Source organism: Festucalex cinctus, chromosome 12, assembly GCF_051991245.1.
Source record: "Festucalex cinctus isolate MCC-2025b chromosome 12, RoL_Fcin_1.0, whole genome shotgun sequence".
Classification (NCBI taxonomy): domain Eukaryota; kingdom Metazoa; phylum Chordata; class Actinopteri; order Syngnathiformes; family Syngnathidae; genus Festucalex; species Festucalex cinctus.
The window spans coordinates 943,778-970,297 of NC_135422.1; the positions used below are offsets into that span (position 1 = coordinate 943,778).

Sequence of the window (26,520 nt, forward strand, 5' to 3'; positions counted from 1 at the left end):
TTGCTCTTGTGCATCTCAAGATGCCGCTCACAGTTGTGTGGCATCAAAGAAAAGAGTGCTAAAATACTAATCATCAGAGAAGGAAATGTCACTTTAGTCTATGCAGATACTGTTCGTATATTACACATGATTTTAAGATCATTCTTGTTTTTATCACAAATTTAACGACTGTCCGTGAAGGCAACAGTTGTAATGTCGATAACGAGCTTTATCAAACGTGACAAGTCAAGCTCTCGCCACACATTTTTCTGAGACACTCTTTGGCTATTGAGTGTTTAAGCTGTTCAAACGACAGTCATATCAATCTTCCAGTCAGCCAGACATTTTTTTGCCACACAATTTTCCCTTTCCTAAAAATCCTTTACGGTGTGATATATTGAACATAAATGCTAATGCAACTACGACACTCAACTTCAACATCCTTTTAGTAACACTGACAGTAAATCACTGACACTGAAGTTTTTTTTTTTGTTTTTTTGTTTTTTTTGCTTTCTCTTAGTGGTAATGCTGCATTGCATGAATCGTGTAAAAGGGTCAAGGTAGAAATCTTTTTTCAATTTATGGTTTGAGCGTTTTCATTTTCCACTACTGAACTGAGAAACTCAAAGTCTCTGATCAGTTTTCATGATCCATTTCCTGAAATGTATAAAATGTCTGATTGAACCTATGAAAAGAATGTTATGAGTTATGAGTGAGTGAATGAGTTCATGTAGCTATTTTACTTTGAGCTATGCTAATATCAAAGGGCAGCAAAATATAAATGTGTGAAAATGACACAGAAACAGAATCTCCCAATTGTTCATATTGTGTTTTTATGAATATTTATAGTTTTATGAATTTTCCAACCGTTACCTATTGTTCATGAAAAAGAAAAGCAAGCATCTTTCCATCAAGGGTTAATTGACGAAATCACTTCACCTAAAGTCTGAAGATGTTTTACTTTCCTGTGTGATGTGTGCACATTTCTGTGAAATCTCTTCAAATAGTGCCAGAATATTTATTCAGCTGCGTTCCTGGAAAACTTCACCTGTTTCCAAGCTGCAATTTGAGCAGAGTGTGCTAAGTGTACCGCTGAACGGAATCCGGCCTGTAAAGCGCCGCCGCCATCTGTTAAACAACAATCCAAGTGCTCTATATATCGTTTCTCACCATGTGGGAGATGAGACGTTGCTTGAGAGCTTCTCGTCCCTCGGTCGCAACAACCATATGATAAATGAGCCCAATGCTTCAAATGAAAACTCATATTCTGATCGAGTTTGTGATTTTCTTTTTCCCCCTCATGTTTTTATTTTGGCAAAGTCGAGCAAGAATCCTTCACCACACTCGGGTAAAAAGTGAAATACACTCCTGTAATCTCCTGAAAGAAGGTACGAGCACTCGCTGCAGTGAACTCGACTTGCCGACATCTTTCATCTCGCTTTCAGCTGCAAACCTTTGATAAGACGTCACAGTCCAACAGCTTGGTGAAACTTTTTGTGCTACTTCTGTCATGCATTAGACTATATGTGGGCCTTGACGCCGCGTGCATGTGGTTCGCGCAGCCGCTTCACAGTTCTGAAGTTGGCAGTTTGAATCCGGCTTTTCTGAGCGTTGAGGGAGATTCAAGTCGTCCAGTCATTGCATTTCTGTACATAAATTGAATTCATTCAATACAATCCATAAACCTTTTGGTACTTATGTTGGACAAGCAACGGGACTCGAATTCATCGATGTGCTGTTGTGCTCATAAGTTGACATAACCTGGCAGAAATTTGTTTTATGGCTGATGATTGAAGGACCATCTCATTAGGTGGGGGATGTGGGGCGACGTGGCTCAGTCGCTCAACCCAGAGGTTGTGGGTACGATCCCATGCCTTTGCGACTGCGTCGAAGTATCCTTGAGCAAGAAACTGAACTCCTGATGCTGCGTCATCAGTCGGTGAATGGGTAGTCAAGCTTTGAGGGCCATGTAAGGTGGTAAAACTCGATATAAATTAAGTGCCCTTTACCATTATTTTCTTTATTGTTATGTTTTGTTGAATGGTTGTGATTTTAGACTTAAATTGGGATCATGTGAATGCCATCAAAAATCAAATGAAATGTGTTTAGCCTCATGTTTGGTTCACATGACAAAGTCTGCCTGCGGAATCAAACTTAAGAGCAGAACAGAAAACGGAAACAAAAAAAGAAAAGTTCACTCATTTGCTAAACAAAAGGAGGGCTGCATTTGAAAATAAGAGCAAGTAAATACAGCAAAAAAGACAAGTTTGCCCTTTTAATGTTTACATCACTACACAACCGTGATCTCAAAAAAATTGGGCATATTTTAATTGGACAAAAAGCTTCAAGTTTATCTTCTTCGGAAATGTTTGTTAAGTCTCACTGTCTACATGCATTTTTCATAACTTAGAGCAAAGTATAAACAAAACTGGCCATTCTGTTTAGATTTTTTTTTTGTTCCTTCGGATCTCTTCCTTGGTAATTTCCCTTTCTCGTCTTCAACGCAACGTCCGCAGTACTTCGTCTCTCTCCTCTGCCCTGTCATCGTTTCTTGACGGTCTGCTGTGCTACAGTGGGCGATTACTGATGAGACACACTTGATTGGCTGAATAAGGTCACATGGGACGGCTTAACTCGCATGTAATGGGTCTGTGTGTTTCGTCACTAGTGCAAAGCCTGTAATGCTGCACTGCTGAAAATAGAAGCAGCCCATCTCGAATCGCAACCTTTCTTGCTTGCTTACAGGTTGATGTGCTTCTCAATTCAACCCGACAAAGTGGCTAGTCAGAGCGACTTCATCACCTGCCGCTGATGAAATTCAACTGCATTTGTGCACTGGCTGGTGTTAATGTCATGTCATGTCCATGAGCTGCAAAAAAAACTAGCCTAAAAGTACAACATATTAGCTGTGTGGGATCATAAATTCAATATAGTTCAGCAAAATATGCAACGTAATACAATTCGATGTAAGCTCCAACAGAGTTTGTACCATTGTGCATGGTCACAACATGTCCGACACGGCTGCAACTTGATCTATGGGCAAAACCTTTTAAGGTGACGCATAAGCAGACTAAAGGTTAGCAGTACTAAATCAGGATTGTTGTTAAAAAAAAAAAAAAAAAAAAGATGGTGGTGAGGATAAACTTTTTGTATTGTGTTGGAGGTGAATGAGTAGTTGCTATATTGCATATAAAGGGAAAAGCTTTTTTTTTTTTTTTTTCTGTGTAAAACTGTCCATCCATGTCATTGTTTTCCTTAAATGTTAATTGGAAGAAAAATTGTCTTTCTGATGACTGATCTCTTTACATTAAAAAAAAAAAAAAAAAAGTCTTGTTCAGCGGGGGAAAATCAGCACACATTTTTTTTTTGTCTCCAGTGAGGTGAGTAAGCCAACATTAAGAAAGATAATCATCACAAACTGGCCAAACCTCAACAAGCCTTTTCTATTCAAAATGCACAATGCAAACTGTCAATCTGTTATAAATATATATATTTTTGTTCATCTTTATTCATTATCTAAATTCAAGACAAACTCCAGCGTTTCTAATTGGTGCAGAGAGAAAATTGTCACCTTCTTAAATTTATGAACTTTTTCAGCTTTTTTTTTTTTTTTGCAAAACCTGCAGCAACATTCTGATTATACTCTGTATATGAAAAAAAATGTTTATTAATACTATTTTGTGTGTTAGCATTAAGATAGCAGCCTATTGTTAGGCTCATGAAATTAGAAGTTATTCCGTGTTCAAAGTAATTTGAAAAACATTTCTAAACATAATCAGCTTTACACGAGAGCGCTGACTCTCATTTGAAGAACTGTTAGCTATAAAATAAAAATAAGCACAGCGGACAGTTCAACATGGAGCGCATACAAAAATTCCTTCATGATCAACACAATTTTGCAGGGTTAAAGTGAAGCTAAAGTCATTTAAATGATCTATAATCATTTTATGAAATTATATATGGGCCACTAAAGAATCTCAACTTTTGTTTTCTATTTTTTTTGGGAAAAATTATATTCAGGGATAAAAGAAAAAAAAATGTATGGCTCCTTTACTTGATTTGTCATACAGTTAATAGAGATCAAAGATATACTGTTCATTTGTGAGCTATATAAGTGCACAATACTAATACCTTGTCATCCATTGTTAAAATCATGTTTTGAAATGTTGAACGGTATTCCGGATTAATAGTGAATAATGCAGACTGGCTAACTTGTCCACTATGAAAAATTGTAAGCATTTCTTTGAAGTTACCTGTACAGGTAATAAATAATGTGTATAATTGTTGTAAATAGAATCAATTGCAAAGAGAAGTTTGAAATACAGTAGAACCTTGGTTCACAAAGTTCATTCGTTCTGAGTCTCTGTTCGTGAGGCGAAGCGTTTTTCCTGGATGAATCGATGGAGCCTCCTGCCGACCTTCCTGAACCCAATCGGAAAACTCGACTGTGCTGCAGTCGGGACACTTTCCAGGGCTTCCGAAGAGCAAAGTCGCTCGCACCTTTCGTTTTCTTGGCGACTACCGAGGCCTCGTTTCAGAGCATCTGTAACTGCACTTGTGCTGCATGTGTGAGAAGACGGCAAGCACCATTGAAAAGCTCACAAGGACGTTGCAAATTTTGGTTTGTGAACTTGCCACTGTATATGAAGAAAAAACAACTGATCAGCATTAGTGACAGTGGACTGAGAGATGCCATCCTCCTCCCTCCCCCAAAAAAACCCGTCAGATGGTTGAGCAAGCTAAATTATGAAAGTATCGGAACAAAAATTAAACTCCCCTCACAGTCTGTTTGTCCATCTGCAGGATTCATGTCATAATCATGTTGCTGGCACCGTCGTCGCTATCTCGGAAAATGACAGCAACCTGCTGTTTAGTAGATGATACATACTGCTCACTTCCACTGCTGCGTTTGCTGCAGTATACAAATGAGCCTCATATCAACACGAGCGCTATTGTGAGGTGACTGATCAAAACGTGGCTTCTCATTTTGTCATTAACCTAAATTAATATCATACTCACTATTGTTTTCATAGAAAAGCCAGACAATCCCAGGCATTATTTATGAAGCGACGACACAGACAGTTTTAGAAACAATTATCAAGAGAATCAACTTCATTAATTTTGGAGCTTTGTATGTGAAAATGGGTAGAGGGCAAAAGCCGCCACAACACTTGAGGCAAAAACAACAAATTGAGTGAAGTTTCATTTGGTTAAAAAAAAAAAGTATCAAACTGCATCACTTTATTGTATTGGAAGACAATATTCATCTGTCCTGCCTTCAATATGAGTGCGTGTGGGCCATCATAAGTGCACTGATTTGCAAACACAATTACAGGCTGCAATAAAAAAATTAAAAAAAGTTCCACTGAGTTCTTTTTCATCATTATATTGAAGATGGCAACAAGTGCAGCACAGTAACATGCAAAGCACACGTCTACTACATTGAACTGATGGCTCATGTTTAAACTACATTCACCCCAATTATCGTGATCAACACACCTTAATATATACGAATGGATCATCCATCCATCCATCCATTTTCTTGACCGCTTATTCCTCACAAGGGTCGCGGGGGCTGCTGGCGCCTATCTCAGCTGGCTCTGGGCAGTAGGCGGGGGACACCCTGGACTGGTTGCCAGCCAATCGCAGGGCACACAGAGACCAACAACCATTCACACGCACAAGCACACCGACGGGACAATTTGGAACGTCCAATGAACCTGCCATGCATGTCTTTGGAATGTGGGAGGAGACCGGAGTACCCGGAGAAGACCCACGCGGGCACGGGGAGAACATGCAAACTCCACCCGAAACTCGAACCCGAGTCCTCAGAACTGGGAGGCGGACGTGCTAACCACTAGCTCACCGTGCCGCCTACGAATGGATCATTCATCTATATTGCGTATACATGCTCACTTACAACGAACTTTCATCCTTGACCAGCTCAGTTGAAAATATTTCCTCCTGTGATGATTTAAGAATTGGTGAAGATGTTGTTTAATCTTTTAGATGAAGTTTTCAGCAAGGTCCAATAGCAGCCCCGCCTCCTTTTGGAGAGTGAGGTCATTCGGAGTGAACACATGTACCACGGTTGCTCTGTTCGACTTTGCATTCGGCTGCTCACAAGATTGTAGTTGAAACTGCAGGCAGATTAAAACAATGTCTCTTGCTGTTTCTGTCCACAGAAGAGTAGACATAGTTAATACTTTCACTTGCTCCGACATTGTACTGTTGCTGCGATTAAATATATCGTTCCATGTTTACTGGACTGGCTCAACAAACTGAATTCCTTGTATTACTTAGAAAAGTAATAAAGTATTACATAGAAAGTACTTTCGGATGTGCTTTGACCTACTTTTGTAGTTCATTTCAGTAAAAACAACAAAGGTACAACAGCATGCACAAATATGTAGTCAAATTAAATATCACAATTACACAACTGCTTAATTGCATTAATGTATATTTTTGCACTGATCTCTTATTTTCAGTTCGGCACCCGCAGATTCACCTGTTCTGACATTTTTTTTTTTTTTTAGGGGAAGGGGGGAGCAAATTGGAGTTTTATCTGTGTATTTTTTAAAGAATTTTTGAGGGGTTAAAAATAAATTCTTTATTTTTTATATTTTTTTCCCCCCAATGCATTTCGAGAGGCATCAATTATAAGCAGATATTTGCTGTTCACGGGCCGGCCCCTATCCCATTGCGTAATACAAATGTCGGGGGGGGGTGGGGGGGGGGGGGGGGTGGTTGGAGGCAGGACCCAAATGCAGAGGGCAACAAAAACAGGGCAAGGCAGGGATGCAAGTAAAAAAAAAAAGGCAAACGAGGTACTACGCTGTGAAAATAACCAAACTGAGAGCCAAAAAATAGACTAAAGCAACATAAACAGGAGGGAAACAAGACATGGCATGGCAAACATGGGATAACAGCAACAACAACAATGACTCAACCAGAAGTGAGAGAAAGCAGGCTAACTAAATCCACGCGGTAACGAGAAAACAACACACACCTGGGCAAGATACAAGAAGCTGATTGGTCAACACGCTGGGAAGGGAAGACACACTCAGGTGGACGTGATTACACATGACGGGACAAGAGACAAGGAATACATGACAAAAAAAACAAAACACCAAAAGAAAACAAAATCCCACCCCCACAAAACCAAAACATGACAGAAAAGGCTTATTGAATACAAAGAAAGGCAATGTTACACCCTCAGTAATAAATGTCATTCATGTGTGCATTTATATGCTTGTTTATGTACTCATTAAAAAGAATTAGGTGGCATCTTAACTTGTGATTGGTGTGTAAATGCACAGTAGGAAAAAAAATAGGCAAAAGTGTTGCTCAGTAATCAGCAAATGAATATTGTTTTGTCTAAAATGATCAGTATTTTGCTTTAGTAAATCAGAAGGTATTCACATTTGAGAAGCTTAATTAGACAAAACAACACGAATGGTTCAAAACCTTTTCACTTTCTTTCTATTTTATGTGTAATAAGCTTGCTGGCAAGAATAACGTTTTTTTGTTTTGTTTTTTGTGTGTTCAGTGTCGCCATTAGGCATTTAATTATATAGCTACTAGTGTGTACTGTCATTGCATTTCAACTCAACTCGAGTTTGTAATTGAGTTAATTGGCCACTACTGACGAGAGCAGCTGAATGTGAGAAGGTGATCATTTTCTCATAAAAGTTTTCTCCTGAAAAATGCTCAAATGATGGCTTCGCTACTGCCACTGGTCATCCTGCACAATAATTGCAATCACGCATTTGCTAATAGTATTCTTTGTGAACGAGGAATGCTTTGCGTGTGTGTGGCATCTGAGCATGAGTGTGGTTTTGTGTGTATTTTGAAGCAACTCGGGTAGGGCAAAAGATCCATACAATCGTGATGCAGCCAGCCAGTCTGGCATCCCTCCTCTTCCATTATTAGCAAAGCCTCGATCAATGGCTGGTTCACGATGCCTCACCCGCCCATTGGAGAGCCAAACGCAGATGATTACAGTTATCAGTATGACCCTTTCCCCTGCGTCACATTTGGAATTAATTGCGCAATGAAAAATACTTTTATTCCCTATGCCCTAAACTCACAAGTCCAAGTCAAACATTAAATTAAGACAGTAAAAAAGAGTAACCTGGGAGATATTTCCATCAAGACGGGATAGGCATTCTATTCCTTAAGAAGGCCCAGGAGTCACATTTCGCATTCTGTGTATGTTTGCTGTGTTTGTCCACTGAGGGAAGCTTTTAATTCCAAAGTTCCACGAAAGAGATTTCAGTTGTAGCAACACATGCGGCTTACACTTACATTGCAACTGCACTTGTACAACTTTGTAAAGTTAAAACTGTACCTAATTTGCCATCTTTATGTGTGATCTTGAGAGATTTGATAAATCCTTATGTGTGTACCAGGCCTAAGAGAAAGTTCAGGTTGACAGACGTAGTAAAGATGAGGGCAGTTGGTGAGGAAGAAAAGGACGAGTCAAACTGGTCACCGTTAATAAGACGAGCCAAAAGGAAAAGAATAACGTGTCAAGAATGAACTCATTCTTGGATCTCCACTCTACATTTTCTCTGAATCGCCACTAGCTTCGGGGGTGCTATCCATCCAGGGTCGACTGACGAAAAAAAAAAACAAAAAAAAAAAAAACTCCCGCTAGACAATCGCGATACATCTGTCCAATAACTTGACTCATCAAATTCTGCAGGCTCCATTTAACTGTAGCTAACATACACCAACAGAAATGTGTTTCACTTCACTCAAATGTTGGCACATCTGCAGCAAATATTGGCTTGCAACAACAACAACAACAACAACAACAAAAACAATCAGCTCTGACCTTGAAAAACTCATAGAATGGAGTACTCACAACTTTATTATTACATATATTATATAATATATATATATATATATATATATATTATATATATTACATATTGAAATTGTATGATGAAATGTTTGATTGTCACAATGCTGTCCGAAAGGAAAAATGAACAAATAAAATCAAAAAAATCCAATCAAAAACTTTGCTTGCTTTGCAAGTTAGCATTAAAAACATTCATGTGGAACACAATTTTTGTCGAGTTAGGTCTGACAGCTGTTTTTAAATATTTTTTCTCAAGTTTTTGAGCTATAGGATGCCCCTTTTCTTCCATTTACCTAAAAAAAAAAAATGGAATGTGATAGTTCCAAGGTTAAGAGAAAAGCCATCACTAATCCTTTCAATTGATACTATGCTCACTTTCTGCTTGATATTGAAAGTAGTGACTGACCTATTGGGAGGGATCTGCACACACCTCTCAAATTGTGACGGTACAATTAAATGGCCGCGTAGCTTTAGATGAGTCCAACTGTATAATCAGCTCTTCTTAATACAGTCTTACTACAGCTAATCAGTTGAATCTTGCTTATCTGGAGGGTAAGCTGTTGAGAAACACGACATCAGAAGAAAACTGACGGCTATTTTGGAATCAATTACTCCACACGATGCTTGATTCAAATTGTTCCCGTGTTATTGGTTTGGAGAACCAATCCCGTTAATTACACTCCCGTTCTTGCGTGCGAGCACTGTAGGAGTTGTCATATTTGTTTCTATTACGCAAGGTGGTGCTCTTCATTAACAAGGGGCAGGAACAACCATTGCACAGAGTATGCAAGACATCTCAGTTGAGCGTTCACGCTTGTGCTGATGATGCATGATGAAGTCCTCTGCAGGAGACACGTTGGCTCTTATGCGGGTAACTTTGGAATGCTGCATTCTTCATGTACTGTATTTAAAGACAATTAGCCATATTTTTAGAAAGATTGGTCGAAACTCTAACTGACTGAGCCAAGTTGGTGCTTCGCTATGAAAAATGTTTTACGACTTTTTAAATAAATGCTAAAAAAAAAAAAAAAAGTCTTTCTGAATGACCATTTAAAAAAAAAAAAAATAATGCAAAAAAAAAAAAAGAAATCTGTAGGAATATAGCACCAGCTCACTCACCCTCTTATCAGAGACTGCCAGCCTACAACAGCATCCCACACATAGCCTGAAGGGGCAACGCAACACGCAGTCATGCATTAGGGAGGAGGCAGAGCGGAGAGCTGCGATGTCGGAGAGCGAATTGGGGGGGGGGGAATGAGAGGTACAGCCTAGGAACATCCAGGAGGGAAAATGGATCACGCTGCAGAGGAAGGTCGATTGGAGCAGAGGGAGGCCGAGTGAAAGTGGATCGGTAGCGTCAAGACGATCTTTTTTTTTTTTTTTTGCAACTATGCCTGAGAGGCTCAGAATGAATGAGAAGGAGGGACAACTTCAGATAGCTTGTGACAGAATGTGATTTGTTACTGTGGAAAAAAAAAAAGGGTTTGTGATGGTTTCCCACGTCATCTTTGTGGCAACGTTGGGGATGATGCAAATCACTTGTGAGTAACAAGCTTCATCTATCACCTTTGTTGCACTGCCAACATACCGAACAGGCCCAGCGGCAAAGCCACTCAAGCGCACATTGTATGAAAAAGCCTACAGGCGCTCTTTCGCTCCGTGTGGAAGCTTTCATAATTTCATATGTAGAAGATAGAAAAGCTTTTTTTTTTTTCTCTCTCTCTCAAGTGAAACAGACAGTCTGACCGTACCACCTATGTTTAGACTTTGACAGGCTGCTGAAAGTGGAGAGCAAGAAAGAACCCAAACTCATTTTTTTTTTTTTCCTCTGTCATGTGCTCCGCTTCTGGACAACAATTTGTGTTGACATTCAGACGTGCGCACACTTTAACAGCTGTACCAGCATACACTCGTGGTTGCCGGCCAAGCGCTCAATTTAACTTGACTGTTTTTTCAAACTCATTACCGGCATCAGCGGTTTCCCAAGCAAACACCAGTCAGCTTCCAACGTGTGTTAGTGTAACATTGAGTTTGAAGCCGCCATCCTGTTATTCTCACGACATCGGCTAACCGCTGAACTCCGGCGAGTCTGATGCAGGCGCCGTGTTCTCTCGCTATATTGCACGTCTATAAGCGATCTGGGATTTTTTTTCATGATACCAAGCCTGCATCCTGTAAAGCCCTCACGTGACAAAGGAAAGTGACTTCCACAACAGATGCAGTTCCAATGGAAAAGGATGATCAAGTCTGCCCATGATGAAAGATAGCTCACAAAAAGGGACGGGGTTGTCCTTATGGTTACTCATTTCTAATTCCTACTCTAAGAGTTCGACAACAAAACAACCATGTGGCAGCTTCTGAATACGCTGCTAATATATGCGCTCCTCTGCATGTTGAAGAAGAAAAAAAAAGGGCTGACACATTGTAGACAATGCAAGATAAGGGCCCAGGCAGAGTGATGATACATATTGATGAGAGAACATCAAGGAGAAGGCTGTCAGCTTCCTTTTAATCAAACATGTCCAATGTGAAGAATGCATGAATCATTATTCACACTTTACATCTTTAAATTGGCAAGCATACCACAAAACAAAAATATTAACAAGAATTCCATTTTAGGTTCATATAAAAAAAATAAAAAGTTGAAAAGAATTGACTTGGTATATTTAATTGTTTGTAATGTGCATTAATAAACATGAATAAGGCTATGTTCGCCTTTTAGCCAACACAACCAATCAGGACAATGAGCACAAGCCATCAAACGATCCATCAGCCTCCCTATCAACCTCATGCAACCAATGCTTGAAAGAAGAGTTTTAAAAAAAATTTTTTTTTTCTGCTAGAAGAAGGGCGGCGGGCCGCAAATGGCCCCCGGGCCATAGTTTGGACACCTCTGCTCGACATGGTTGATATATCATCCCCAAATGGAGGTCATTGAACTACACACTAATATTATAACTTAAGAACTTAAAGTAAATTAGAATTATTCTCTTGGTGGGTATAATTTTTTTTGCCCACGGCCTACTGAAGGGCTTCTTGGTATGCGTGTGCGTGTGCGTGTGCGCTGTGTGTATCAGCAAATTATTAGCTTTGAGCTTATTACTTTACGGTGATTTAAAGTCTCTGTAAAGTGTGTGAATTTGACACACAGCATGAAAGAATGTTGTTAATAAGTCTACCAAATATGAATGAATACAACCCCCCCCCCCCCGGGAGAGACTGCTGCAGTTTCAAAGTGGCTATTTAAGAGTATCTGTAAATGACTGCCAGCTTTTTTCAAGAGAAAACAGTTTTGGGTGTTTTTTTTTGTTTTTTTCTTCCATTGATTGTCGTATTTCAGAGTTCGGGGCGCTGACCTTCCATGTTTGCCCTGCAATTGGTTGGCAAGCAGTTCAGGGTGTACCCCGCCACCGGTCCGAAGCCGGCTGGGATAGGCGCCAGCATCCCCGTAACCCTTGTGAGGAATAAATGTTCAAGAAAATGGATGGATGGACTTTCCAAGTTTTTGTAGAGATGAGGTCATCTGCATTCCAGTCCAATTATAATCTGTGACTAAATTGGGCTGCTAATGAAATGCTATCAGGACCCTGTCTTCAGTCTTTATATTACGTTACGTTGGCAACATCGTCGTTCAATATTTTATCATTATTCTTATGGTATTTTTATAATAATAATAATAATTATTGCATATTTTAAATTAACTTGTTTTGTTTTAGCAGACACGGGTGTTTGCACGTCGCTGTTTGGTGTATTTTGAACGGCTCACATTGACGGTGATTGTTCTGATGCAGTCAGTCAATGTAAATATAATTGCAACGTAAAGCATAAGCTGCTTTCCATGCATCGAGGACAATCCGTACAAGAATATGCTCGTTGTGCTTGGGCTACAATGTCAGTTATCAATGCATTGATTTTTTCCCCCCCCCTCAAATACAGTTTAAAATATGCAAGGAGAGCAAACCTGACCAATTTGTTGCGGTATTCATTTCTGCCAAACAGTCACTCAGCGTCTCACACAACTTCATTCAATAAAGCTGCTGTATCAGGCTTGTGTGGCTTTGTCGCATTTCACATTACCACAGCAGAGCTTGGCTACGCAAAAAACACATATTATATATATATATATTATATTTGACCTCATTACTGAATCGTTGCAACGTTGTCGGCAAAATAGTGATTGATGCCTAATTTAAATGAGTTTTATACAGTGCATACTGTATTTGTAAGACAGTTATGTTAATTAGCCATTGAACCTTTAACATTTAGAATTAATTATCTGCTTCACAAATAAAAGCTTGTGAAAATCTCTTTAAAGCTCATTGTAGGAGGTTAGATTGTTCTTTGGAAAATTAAGAAAGCACAGCAGGGTCTTGACTCCCAAGCGTCGCAATCTCCAGAATGACTAAACGCGCTTTGTGTGTGTGCCTATTTATTTTTTTATTTTTTTATTTTTTTTATGGCCAGTCAGCCCCGCAAGTTGTTTGCCTTTCTAACCACACGCTCCCCAAGCGCCTTTGTTTGTTTGCTTTGCAAAATAATTGTGGGATGTATTGAATGGTCGTGAGCGCACTCGCATTCATGACTCCAGATGAGAACGTTTATATTCACATTCATGTATAGGAACCCGACAAGCGTGTTTATATGATGTTGTTTTCAAGCGAGTAAAAGCTCGCAGCCATGGAAATGTGACCTTGAAATGAACAGATATGAATTATGAATGAATATGACAAAAGCACCATTCATAACAATTTAATGACCCCCCCCCCCCTCCCTCATATGGAATAACATTATATCGCTTTTTTTCGATTGACTCCTTTATACACGTTCTGGCACTCTCCTGCCTCACTCAAGGGGCTCATAACACACCTAATTCTCCGTTCAGACTTGCCGCAGTCTCGACGCCCACCCGCCCTCCTTCATCCCCGGTGATCTTGCAGAGAATGTCAGCGTGATGAGCCAATGTGCGGCGCTTTGATTTGTGGGCCATATCGGGCTCATCTGGTGGTTTTCTGCCGACAGTGGCGCCCTTCAAAAGAACAATCTAAGCCTCTATTTTAACGGGTCCCTGCCTGTTCTTTGGCTGTCAATCGCAGCGTTCCCGGGATGCGCGGCATGATTACCTCTGAGACAAAAACACTACGTAGACCGACCCTGACTGGAATATTATAGCAAGAGTCATCTAATGAAGAAACGTGATGCTGGTCACCTGAGAATTGCATGATTTGATCTCAAGGACAAGTGGCTGCAGCATCCAGGCGCTGATCATTATGTGACTTTATCGAGGCATTTCGATTTACAGTTACACAACGTTTAATGGATACAACAAGACAAAAATAACTGCAGGAAATATTTTAAACGTCTGACCAAATACAATAATGTTAAACGACAGTAAACAATTGCTGTCACGCTGTCCTTCAAGCTTCAAAGAAGAAAGAGCAACATTATGGTTTCTATGCTTTCTGTAAAGCTTAACACACACTACAATCTGACTATATACAAAACAGAAAGCACCGTGGTACTAACTTATCAAATCAAAACAAGATTATACTAGAATGCGAGACTAAGATTCAGGAACAAAAGGTCTCGCGAACGTCTTGAGCAAGTGCAAGAAATAATCCGACAGTGATGTGTCGCGCCGGGAGTCCTTTTAAGGACCTCTTGATTGCTGAAATGCGCCTCAGGTGTGGCGCAGGTGGACACGCCCCCTTCACTTGCCCACTGAAAAAACACCAAACACGCATCTGAGAGCAGGATTATGACAGCAATGCCTCACATTCACCCATTCACGCACACATTCACTCGCCCGTGGTCGGCCGCTGCCGGTTCCACTGGGAGCAAATCGGGGTTCAGTGTCTTGCTCAAAGACACTTTGACATGGTCGCCAGTTGTGAGGATGGAACCCACGAGAGGCCCACTCTACCATGCCGCCCAATTATCACTAATACTTCAAATACTCGGACAATCCTGAGAAAAATAATGAATGTGAAACTGTATCGCTATGTCAACATTGACGGATTAACCTCATCAAAACTAAACATTATAGCTGGATAGTTGTATTTGTGCTGTGTTTGCAAGTTCCGTTTTCACTTTCAATCTCTTCAACATAATGTTTTGTTTACAGAAGGATTGCGACTTGTGGCATAAACATCCTGTACAGTTGTTAAACATGCCCTCCTCAAACCCACACAAAAGCTTCGATGCCTCTCCCACTAGGTGACGAGCGTCGTTCTGCGACCGCGTCACGCACACACTGTAGTTCCTGTGCAGAGGTGTAATCTCATTTTCCACAAGGCTGTTGCTGCTGCCCATGAGAAAAGTCTTTATCGAATTCACACACAGTGATTATGCTGCACATGAGGCTTCACCACCGCATCTTGCGCAGTCAGTGGCTGCTTCAGGGAGCATTAAAAGATTGGACCGACATGCAGGGAGCAGTGCAGATAACACGTTGGGGAATGACTGACTTCTGCTTATTATTGACTTTTCACACAAATGGCTCGAGTTTTTTTTTGTTTTCATCACATTGGGCAACACATTGAGCAAGATGTTGCAGTATCATCGTAAATGATTGTGATTAGCATACCACAGATAAGAAGTTTGTTTAGTAGACGATAGCTGAGCAAGGCTTGAGATTTGAATCGCTCATTAAAGTAGCATTTTTCAACACACTCAAAAGCACTTTATATCAATGTGCAAGTCAATGTGCAAGATTTGAAATTTGGCCCATTGGGGTCCGCCTGAAGTTTCCCCCCGTCTGAACAGACGAGACTGTCACCGTACAGCAACATTCTGAGATGAAACTGACAGGGAGTCTGACGAATCACGATGAGTGTTATAAAAAGAACAAAGACGGTTGTAATGTCCGAGAATTCAATTTCTTTATTTGGGGATGATCAGATATGAGATGAAATAGATGAATTCATTAAAAATCTATCCGTCCATCCATTTTCTTAACCGCTTGCTCCTCACAAGGGTCGCGGGGGTGCTGGAGCCTATCCCAGCTGGCTTCAGGCAGGGTACACCCTGAACTGGTTGCCAGCCAATCGCAGTCATTAAAAATGCTGTAATTAATCAGATTACAATTTTTAATTGCCTGACAGCACGACTAAAATATTGTAACTTTTTAATGGTCCTTTGTGTTTGTATTTTAGGTTTTCTTTTTTTGTAACACTCTATATAATAATAATAATAATAATAATAATAATATAGCAACATAAAGAATACATTGTCAATATATTTGTATTTATTTATTTTTTTAAGATTGAAGAGCATCTTGGCAGCCAAAAGAGCCTGCTTCTTAGAGAAGAAGTTAAATTTCCATCACGATTGGTTTCTTGTTAGTTTCATCAGCTTATTCCTTTTCAAAGAAGTGTTTGACATCTTAAATGCACTGTTAAATTCACCATGACAAAACAATGACATAGTAGGTTACAGATGTAATTACAGAGTTAAGCATAAATGGATTTGAAAACAAAACAAAAGAATAATGTCTCAAATTCATTTTTAGCCCGAAATGCAGCTGGGTGTCATCCTTGAAATCTGGCCATGCCATTTCATGATTGCACAATTGCTACCGCCGCTTCTTTTTTATTTATTTATTTATTTTTTTATTTTTTTTCTAAGCTTTGTCTTGATAATGTGTGGGAGTTTCGGTGACCTTGAGAATCTGCCAAGAAGCAATAAAGCCGTTGTAAAGAGGTTGTTTATTTTTCACTTATTTTATTACCCATGAAACACACCATGAGGGACCAACAGCCCACCATCAAGGTTAAAAGTAGCCACAACTAAAATTCGTCACGTAACGTTACAAAGAAAATCATCTTTGTCTCGATTGTTTCTTCGTTCCAGATACGGACGTTACTTAACTGTGTCATCTGTTACATATATGCTCTGAACAATACATTTGTAATGGAATGTTTTGCTTCCATGGAGAGCATGTTAAATATGTACAGTAAACAAGTAGTGAGCCGAGTAATTGTTCCACTGGGACTTTGTCTAATGGATGCCATGAGAAATGTAAATCCACATTTCATCTCTCAACCCCCTGAGGTGATGTTACTTTGGCCCAGAGAAACTTCAAGGTTGTCTAAAATTGCAAAATGTCAAACATCCCGGGAGTCACCAGTACCTAATATGATCATGTGGTTCAATAATTTGCCATGACCACCATTATTCTAAGTGCCATGTTCCACGAGCAAAAATCCTCATATAATTGACACCAATTAAAATCCAATGGGAGAAAAAAAAAAGAAAAAAAAAGTTTTTCAAACACCAAAAATTATTTAAAAAAAAAAAAAAAAAAAAAAAGACAAAATAGAAGGAAGTGGGATCCAACCAAAAAATTTAAATAAATAAATAAATAAATAAATAATAATTAAAAAAAAACAAAAGCAACACTCTCACACTTTTACATCAAATAATTTCATCTTTAACTGAAACTTTCCCTCTATTTCAGGCATTGAACAAGAGAGTCAGGGAACTTTTTGGGGGCGTGTTACAAGTGGTTTGAACCACAATGTCGTTTAGCACAGAATGAAAGATGGAAACTGGTGAAATTCTACCTTGAGACAAAATCAATCAAGCGAGACGGGCATATTGTCGTCATTTCAATCAACTGTCTGGAGAATTGTGACAAAGTTCAAAACTGAGGGAATTGTCCATAATGTTAATAAAGGCAAATCTGGTCGGTCAGAACCAAAGACAACATTGATGCAGTTTCGACGACGATCACAAGAACCGAATTTCAGCGGGTTCCAGCATCCGCCACATACTGAAAGCTGGGTTTGGTTTTATACAAGTAAAAAATGACAATGACTGATACACTTCCTCTAAAATATTGACAATGCAGTGCTCATTATTATCAAAATAGAAAACCTTTTTTTCTTTCTTTATTATTTTTATTACATATGACTGTCCTGCCGCTCTGTTTTGCTTGCCCCTGAATTTGTAAATATATGTCAGTGATTCATCAGCCATGAACTTGACGGAATCACACACAGACAGTTTTAGTTTACAGTTATATTGGTCAAGCAAAGTTTCTGCCATTCGGCCTGGGATGAAGCCATAGAAAGTGTTTTTTTTTTTCGTCTCGAATCCCATCGGAATTTGCAGTGAACTGGTCAATTAATTTCACACACGCGCACACGCACGCACACACTAATAGCCGAGCAGGTAGGATGATTACAACTGATGTAAATCATCATGCTAAGGGAAATTGCGCAATCAAATGACCCATTCAAAAAGTGATATCGACCTTTTCAAGTAGCATAAAGGTCCTAATTATTTTTTATTTTTTTTTAACCAATTTCAGTATGCTTTAACAATGGGTGCAGGAAGTGAGATATGTGCAAAAAAAAAAACATCTCTTTTTACAAGCAGAGATTAAAATGAAATTAAATTCTAATTTACACGCCTGTCAGATTTTATGTCGGAAAGTCAGCTGGGAGATTTAAGGGCAGACATTTTCTGGCTGAAATGACAACTTTAAAATCACAGTCCAGCAAATGGAAATATCAAAAGCGATGTCTAAAGAAACCATTTAACACCCCACTGCATTGTCACTGTGCACAAGTATTTGGGATTATTCATAAATGGGACCATATAACTGGAAAATATCCAACTCAGATGACTGACAGAGTAATTATTAAAATGCATGCGTTGAAGTTGAGATGCATAACTGCTGTTACAGTCCCTCCAGATGGCAGCATTTATTTCTTCCTGTCAATTTAGTGAAGGCAAAACAGTCATTTGGTTGAAAAAATAATCAAATGAATCCTTGTTATTATGACATTTGAGTTCTCAATGAATAAATGAAGGCAATGTATATATCAGCAATGAGTCTCGCAACTGGACTTGACACCTCATTTTTTATTTTTTTTTTCACAGACAGGAACGATTTCTGACTGTCGGGTGACAATTGCAAACCACATTATATCGTGGTGTTGGTCAAAACACTGACGGGAAACAACGTCTTCTGTAAGGGCGATTTCATGAATCGTGTACAGTGAGAATGGAAAAAAAAAAAGATATGAAGTGCTTCTTATACCTGACAGCGTGTGACTAAGAATTTTCTTGTCAGAATATGCTCGGACTTTGCACAAAATGAATCAAAACTGGAGAGCATGTGACGGAAATTTCCCACGGCAGACAAAAGGCTGGCCGTTGAGTCACAAAATTATTTTTCATGATCCTTCCAAAGCAACTTAACAATTGCATATCGTGTGTCCCCCTTTTTCAGTGCCACTTTGCTCGTCAGACTGTTGTTGCTTTGCTTCATTTGCACTGTGCAAGCTCTTTTCTTTCCTCCATCAAATAAAGACTACATTTTTGTGGTTTGCCAATGTTTATTATTGTAATACAGACAATATTTGCTACGATGGAGCAAAATCATGAAAATGATGACTTCATGACTGTCAACAACACAGGAATAAATAATTAAAAAAAATGGCTAAGTAAGTTTCATCATTACCACTGTCACTATATACAGTAGTAGCATTTGCTCTATGCACTATGCTTAGTGCAGCCACACTATATTGCAGGTTCCTTTTTTTAAATCATTTCATTTGCTGTCATTCATTTGCTTTTTGTATAAAACTAGACAAACTAATAAGAGTGTCCACTACAGTAAAAACATTATCATCATAAGGGGCAGAGTAACTGCATAAGCTTAGTACATCCATATCAGAATGAGCCCCTTAACTCCATAAGCATAATAACTCGTCATAATGGACATTGTAACTGCATAAGCACAATGCATACATAATACTGTACACCAATATCAGAACACAATGACCTCTTGACCCAACTCAAAACAATCGTAACAGCATCTCTGCATTTTAAATAGTCAAAAGAGCTTTTATAGTATTTAGCAGGAACAAAAAAAATGATGTCACCAATGTGTTATTTTAGCAGATGAGGCAGATGGGAAATTATATTTTCTGAAACAAGAACACGATGGTGTTCATCACAAATTAGATCACGAAAGCTCCCTGAAATGTAGTTTCCATCCTATTTCAAACTTGAAACCACCACGCGCTGTATTTGCATAAGTCGAAGTAACACATTCTCATATCAGCATGTGACATGATAAACAAAATGTGATCACAGTCGTCTGTCTCACATTGTGGCCAAATCTCAGCCAATCGGATAATGACGCCATCGGAACTGGTACATCGGCAAGTTTCACAGTCTCATTAGAATGACCCGAACGCAAACCGGAGGAGCGCTTAACATAATTTACATTTCCCTCAATGTCCAAAAGCCTCATCTTGAAACCGTCTCGTTAATAGCCCACTACCCACATTGCAAATAAAGTTCTTTCTAAAACATTTAAAAAAAATAAATAAATATTCATGCACCAAAGAAGTGTTTTACTGAGTTCAAAATTCTCTAGAGTTTTTTGTCAAGGCACCGCGAGTTATATTTCTTAATCATTGGTGAATGAATGAATGAATGAATGAATGAATGGGTCAAGAGTAAGGCTTTGTCTCTCAGGTACCATAAATCCTAACTGCATTTTGAATTCTATGTGCCTTACTTAAAGTGGAAGAGTTTTGGGAAGACCCTTTTTGTTACAGCGTTCCCCCAATATAACAAAGTCGGGTCCATCAGGCAGCAGTTCTCAGCAGGGTTCGAGAAAAGCATTTCGTTACTGTTAGCGCTTCAGTTTCAATTTCAACTATACTGTATTGTTAAAATAAATATGAAATATTGCAACTGCCTCATTGTACTCGTACTTTTGGCACAGAAAGGCGCACAGGGAATATTTTACGGAAAAAAAAAAATATAAAGGTAGTATTTATTTTTTGTTTTGTTTTTTTTAGTTCAATAATGTTTCTTTTTCAAGTGTTATATCACAGATGCTGAAAAACCGAATCGGGGTGCGATTCGAATTAGTCCGGGCTGGCTGGGCATGACTTTGTCCCACTCGGATGTGACTTGTGAGTCAGGCTTGCTTATCCAACATCACTTGACCTCAACATATATTTTTCTAACGAATAGAAAAGCATTCTCACAGACAAACTTCAAAATCTGTTTGAAAGATTTCCCAAATGAGTAAAAGTAACTTGATATTTTGTTCCAATGCCTCGTCCAGTAGATGAAATGGTTTGATGCCCCAGTAATTATGTCCATATTAAGTGAGTCTCAAATCACGATGCACTTTTAATAGTCCAAGCCCTGGGAAAAGCCGCGTTTGAGTTGAGTCTGACAGAGGTTTACACGTTAATTAAAGCTCTAATTTAAAAGAGAGCAAACTGGCTGTTGCTCGTCTCGTCTGACTTTCTGGGAAGCAATCAAAGTCGATATTCTATCACTCCCTGAGGGAAAACCCTGCAGGCGCTCGACACCTACCTGACACTTTTGAACCAAATCAACCCAATTTACCGTGGCAGATTGCGTTTTATCTTTTTCACAAACTGTCCCACTCATTGTAATCCATTCCCCCCCCCCCCCGAGGTTTGGCACCTACTTGCCACCGCCTACTCCCAACCCCTTATCTGTTTTTCTTGCCACCAAAAAGTACATTTGAAACAAGCAAGGATCATTTCAATGTCACGGCAGCTTTGTCCCTCGGATAAAAGGAGACAATAAGCCCTGTGGTGACAGCAGTAAATGGTGCCAATTTTGCTCACAGAACGGGTGATGGATCGAATGAGAAGGGGAAGCGTCTGGGCGGATGGCTTAAGACCTAATCCAACTTTGTATATCAGAATGTGTTGGGTTTTGCTTGGGTTTTTGACCCACTCAGCGATGGGTATCATTTAATCGGGCGGCACAAAACGTACAATAGCATGTAAGAGGATTAGGGTAAGTCTGTCAAAATTTAGTCAAGTTGAACTTCTTTTGTTTTATGGGGATGACGAATGTCAAATTTGGTGTCCTTTTTTTTTGAATTATTTATCAACATCTTGTAAAGATGTGAGCCATAAGACATGTTTTGCTGTCAAAGTTAAAGCGTTAACTAATTTATTAATCAAAAAAAAATATCGCATTAATCATTGTATTACCACAGATTAATCACACTATTAATTTTGACCGCAGATGATCCTTTTTAGCAGACAGCGGATGGTTACGTTAAGATAGCTGTCGGAGTTTGAGCAATAAACATAACTACATGCATTCAAGTAAAGCATTCAATAAATGTTTACATATGCCATAGGTCATTTTTTCCCCATTTTAAATTATGTAAATAATTAATTGATTAGAAAAAGCAGGATGAGCGTGTGCAGTGGATATCAATTTTTGAAGATGTCCTCATAACATTAAATATTGAAAAAATTAACACATAAAAGGTGTGCTTCAAATTTATCGGGCAAAATATGTTGGGGAAAGTGATTACTCATGATTAATCAAAATTCTAAGATGTGATTAATCTGATTAAAAAAATTTATCGTTTGACAGCTCTATTTGTAATATTAGTGCCATTAAATAATAGTAGCAGATACACAATTGAACTCATCAAATGACTAACACAATTTCGAAATGTATCACTGAAACTGTTATTAAATAAAAAACAAAAACGTTTGTCTATCTCATAGCTAAATGAGGTAACACTTCTTAACGGCATGCCACGAATGCCGTTTGACACAAAATCAAAGACCGGTTTTGCTTCTGCGCGGTACTCACAGTGATCGGAACTTGTTTGGTCTGCTCAAGTGTCCAGACACATATTGGTCACGTCAAAGTAGGAGGCAGATTCTGTTCCTGGTCTTGGTCAAACGTGTCTCAGCTGGGTCACCTGAAACAGGAAAAAGCTCATTGAACACCCACTGGCTTCGGCCAGTGTCCAGAGAGGGATCCTGTAGGTTAGAGTAAGTTTTTTTTTTTTTAAACTAAAAAGTAAAAGCCTTCCACAGGCTGATGCGACTACTTTTGTAGTACGCTACATTATGTTCTCAAAAAAGTGACTATGAGGCTTGGTAAAGCACTTTGGACTATATTGGTGCACTCCATTTTGGGACTGTGACGTGTTATTTTAGTCAAAGTACAATTAGTAACCCGTTTGAATGGATTGGGGATTATGTGGTTAAATGATAAACAAATGTGTGAATGTGCATTTGGTGTACAATTCCAGGCACTACTTCTTGCATCTAATCAAGCAACAAAGTAATTATGACCAAACTAAAAACCTGAAAATGTGACTTGGTAGTCTTTTGTAGAATTATGGTACTAAATGGATTTTTCCCCCCCCTGGTTGTTCTTTGTTTTGAGCATTTTGTTTGTTTTATTTGTGTCACGAAATCAAAGGATGTTTATTTTTTTTAAGAAGGCTGAAGCTGCTCCCTCATTAAACTGTGGGATGCTGAGCCCGGATAAAAACACACCGCAAGGATTTATTATGTTGATTTTGGTCAAAAATCATTTCTAGTGAACCAACCAAGGTACATAAATAAAAGCATTTTTGAACACCTCACCGCAAGACGAGCGCTCGCTTTTTGAATAACGCTTCTTTCTGCTAAGAATAAGACTCTAGTTAAAGTCTGCCTCTGCCAGACGTCTGTCTCTGCCAAAGCTGACAGTTGGGGCGAAAGAGTGAAACAGAAAATACTGCTGAAAGAAAAGAAAAGAAGCGAAGCCATGGTCTCATACTGCTGGACAACAGACTCCAAATTAAACTGTGTCAATGTGAAGGCACATAATAAGCACTGCTCTGGCATGAAGAAAAAAAAAAGGAGATTGTTTGATCCATGAAAATGACCATTCTTTAGGTTTCCTAAGTTAATGAAAATCTTGTGTTTTGAAAAGAGTCATCCAAATGAGAAAGGGATATTAACAAATGGACCAGAACTAAGACTTTACTTCAGTTTAGTGTACAATTGTAACATGTGTTGCTTTTTTTTTTCATTCATGTGTTAACCTGCCGCAACCTCGATCCCGGGATCATGACAGCAGTGCATGTCATTTATGGCACAACATGATCATGCAGAGAGGAAAGAAGAGTGAGAGAGAGTGAGAGAGAGAGAGAGGGGGGGGGAATGACATTTTTCTATGTTGGTTTAGGACACATAACGTAACCCGGGCTGATCGGCAATGGCGGGGAGGCATTTTACGATCATTCTTACGTGCCATACTGTACGTCCACGCCAACCTCTGAAAATATATTTTTAAAAACAATCTCACCAATAATTTGTACTTTATGAATGAATGACGTCGTTGTCGTCCTCTCTCGCCTTGCCTTGCCTTGCCTAATGGCGCTCTAAACGCTGACTCTCTCGGTCCAACTTCGCTTTCTGATGATGTCATCTTTCTGGCAACTGTTACTATAACAACCATGTTGTTGTCGCAAATCCATTGCCATGTGTGTTAAATCAGGTGCAAATTTGCTCCAAGCTGTCAGTTTTGTGGGTGTGTTTGCGCCGGTATATGATTGGAGCAATATCCTGAGTGAATAGGTTGGTAACTGGACGCAGACTGCGGGTGCAGTTGTGGTGCAATATTTCGCGCTGTTACCTGACGCAGCGCATTTGAAGTGAATATGCACCCCAGTGTGCATTGTGGAGTGTTTGTAAGCCACATAGATGTCCTGATTCCTTTGGTTGTGGTTGTTGGCATCTGCCCCGTAAATTCCTCAGTGTCTATCCAGCACAAGATGCTTAACGGGATTCCAGACACTGCATTTCTCCTGGCACTTAAGCCAGTGGCCAAAGTGCCTGATGGCGGGCTTCATATATTGTTTGAGCGCAAAGAGGCATGAAGCTGTAAAAGTGGAAGCAGGATTCAGACCGTTACAATTTCACACTGTGTAATTGAGACGTAGCTGTTGGCGTTCAAGTCACATACTGTAGGTCATCGATAGCTGTCACTCTCCATTATGGTCAGCGTGGCGGAGTGAAACATGGCACAAACCAGATAAGGATTTTCCCGACTGTGTAAGAACACGATGTTCCAGATTTCATTTTAGAAACTTGGATTGCACATGAAGATAAGAACATCAATGTAAAAACATGCTGTATGTTATGCAACCACATTGCAACAAATGTTGATGTGTGGGCACCTTTTGGGCACATAAAGTACAGACATGCACAACTATTGACTATAATATCTTTTCATGGGTCGACACTGAAGAAATGACACTTGGACAGTATGAAAAGTCGTTATTTATTCATCCATCAATTTATTGTTCCATTAAAGTGGAAGTTAATTAAAAGTTAAGTTAATTAAAATATTACATTTGTGGAATATGAGTTATATTCCCATTATTATTATTATTATTATTATTATTATTATCATCATCATTATTAATATCCACTCCCTGAGATAGATAAAAAAAAATGGCTGGATTTTTACAAATGAAAAATATAAAACTATTAATAGCTAAAAAGCCCTGGAAACAAATGTTAAGTCCAACCCTAAGTGAAAACGTGTCAGTATTTCGTCTCACTTTTGTGATACTGTATACAGTTTTGTTGTGGTTCTTTGATGCTTTTAGAAAATCACTTCAGCACTTGCACTGTACTAATAAATAGCAATTTATGTTCTCTCAGTAATGAACCAAGTTGACAGGAAGTAGCCAAGACATTATTCGCAATGTGTTTTAAATTTCCTTTTTTTTTTCTCAATTGGCTGTATTTTTGAACTAATTATTTTTTTTCTAATCTGCAAGGATCTGTACAGCGTCCTTGGGTTTCCTGAAAGGCACTTATAAATCTAATGGATGATGATGATGATGATGATTATAATATATTCTGCCATATAACTTGCCAAAATGCTGAACATCAACCAAGATGTTTATATTATATGAATAATATAACATAGTATAATTCACGTGTGATCGCAGGTCAACTGAAGTGATTCAGACTCCAAACCACGAGTGATCCTTTGCAACATGAGAACATGGGAGACAATTCATAAATGCTTAATTTTTTTCCTTTCTCGACTTTTTGTCCATTCAGTTTAACAGTGGAATGCCCCTCATTAGCATGAGGTCCACTTGTAAAAGATAACATTTAATATGCAGCGAGGGCTGACTTTGTCTTGCCTTTCACAACTATCTGCGCTGACTACAGGACATGCATATTCTAATGTGATCATTATTATGCCCACTAGTGTCGCAACTTGAATCACCAGATCATCAAAGGACCGGCGTAATGTTCCTCTCAATCAAATCCAATCTCTCTCTGCAAACAGACGCAACATGATGACATGGCGGGCTGCTGTATATACCTTGACTCGATCTATCTATCTATCAAACCGTATTTGCACATGGCGCAGGCTGCAAATGAGGCGTCTCCGAGGTTGGTGGTCAGAGGACATGCTACTCAACATTCCTCAGCCTTGCTCTTTCCTTTGTTTTGATCTGCGGTAAGTGCTTGGCTGGATATGGGCCGAGCAAGTCTCTTTGAATGTCAATGATTGATGCAGAGGTAGCAGACAATGAAAAGTCAATTAAGGTGATGAACTCATTTCTTCACCGAACATATTGCCACAAGTGTTCTGCCTCCTCCGAAAGCAAAACAAACAAACAAACAAACAAACAAACTAAACAAAAGTCCAAGTGATTAGCGACAAGTCACTCAGCAAAGTGTGGAGTAGCAAAGTTGACTCGTCGACAATTCTGTCCGACCCGATAACGGACTGCAATAAGTGCAGCTCCACCATTTTAGTACTGTACCAGTGCTGTTGCTATCCTGACAGGAGGTGCCAAAAGTTGCATGGTATGGAGTGCTTATTTTGGG

The 26,520-nt window shown here is 39.2% G+C and overlaps 1 protein-coding gene across 6 annotated transcripts in view; it reads right to left on the minus strand.

Moving 5' to 3' along the window:
• The window catches only part of LOC144031912 (leucine-rich repeat and fibronectin type-III domain-containing protein 2), an 88,767-nt gene that overhangs the window by 10,738 nt on the left and 51,509 nt on the right, over nucleotides 1-26,520 (minus strand). For 5 of the 6 annotated variants that reach the window (XM_077539442.1, XM_077539439.1, XM_077539441.1 and 2 more), the window contains one exon: nucleotides 22,472-22,583. The exons of the other annotated variant lie outside the window; for it this stretch is intronic. The gene's annotated coding sequence lies outside the window, so the exon portion shown is untranslated. The remainder of the gene's footprint in view (nucleotides 1-22,471; nucleotides 22,584-26,520) is intronic. 6 annotated transcript variants of the gene reach the window in all.